Raw genomic sequence first — 1,351 nt, 5'->3', positions numbered from 1 at the left:
CACCATGCTCATCTGGGGTGCTGGCTACCTTGAACTAAGCCTGGGGTCTTGGGGGGGACAGGACATTCCCCCCATATCAACCTTTCATCAGGTTTTGACTTCTCACCCTGATCTTTCAGAAAATTGCTGTATTTCACTCTGTGTGATATGTCTAGTTGGGATCAGTGATAGAGATGGAGTGGGGTGTGCTTGCTTGGCCTCAGCTGGGGCTCGAAGCTGCTGGTGGCTCCTTTTTCCTGCCAAATGGTCTCCATTTTGTTTCATTTCTTACAAGTTCATTAAGGTAGAATTTACATGCCAATACTCACGGATTTTAAGTACAGCATTGAATGATTTTAGCAAATTTACAGAGTTGTGAAATCCTCACCACAGCCCAGCTTTAGCACATTTCCATGACCTCACACAGTCCTCTTGCTCATTTGTAGTCACTCCCTGTTGTTCCTTTTTTAAAATAAAATAGCTCAAGACTACAGGAAAGTGTGAAGACCAGCATCACCAACACCCACATACCCGCCATCCTTGTCCATCCGATCTTAACATTTTGCCTTTTACTTTGCCCAGAATGTTTCGCCCTTAAAAATTTTAAGTTAAAGACCTCTGTGCTCCCCTCCGAGGAGTCCTCTGTCCTCTGTGCCTTCAGAGGTGACCACTGTCCTGAGCTGGGGACTCATGAGCGCGTGGCTGTCTCCTGCATCGCGTGGGCCGCGTGTTATCACACCACACGTCCTTCCTCAAGCCCTGCGCTCAAGAACCTCAGCGTCGACATTGGAAGGTGACTTGCAGATACACACAGCTCCGCAGAAAACACTTAAATTGGTGGTTTTCATTCCAACGTGTGAATGTCCCACAGCGCGTCTCCCGAGTCTGCATTCGGTTTGCTGCCGGTTTCTCAGGACTCCGGGTATTTCCTTAACGTCACCCTTTGGTTAACGGCTCCTTTTCTCATACTGTGTCCATGGATTTGGCCTCCTTAGGACATTTGTACTTTAGAACATGTCGAGATTTCCCTGGTGGCTTAATAGATGATCCGTTTGTGGGTTGGAGAGAAGGGGTCACATTCCTCAGATTCTCTACAGGCCTCACTGGCGTTTCTGTTCGCGTCTGAGAGAAGCACCGTGAAGACCGCGGTCGTGGCCGGGGCCACCTGCTAATGGGGCTGTCATCAGTTTTTGTTCTACGTATTTTTGTAGCCGTTTTGTGCAGCACAGAAAGACCTGCGACAGCTCAGCTTTCCTTGTGGATTATGAATTCTATGACCTCCATCGTTCCTTAAGCATTTAACGCGTTTTTTGCCTTGACTGATACTTTTTTTTTTTTTTTTTTTTTTTTTTTTTTTTTTTTTTTAGGGAGG

Source organism: Canis lupus, chromosome 31, assembly GCF_011100685.1.
Source record: "Canis lupus familiaris isolate Mischka breed German Shepherd chromosome 31, alternate assembly UU_Cfam_GSD_1.0, whole genome shotgun sequence".
NCBI lineage: Eukaryota > Metazoa > Chordata > Mammalia > Carnivora > Canidae > Canis > Canis lupus.
The sequence above is the reverse complement of the archived record's forward strand: the minus strand, read 5'-3'. Positions refer to the sequence as shown.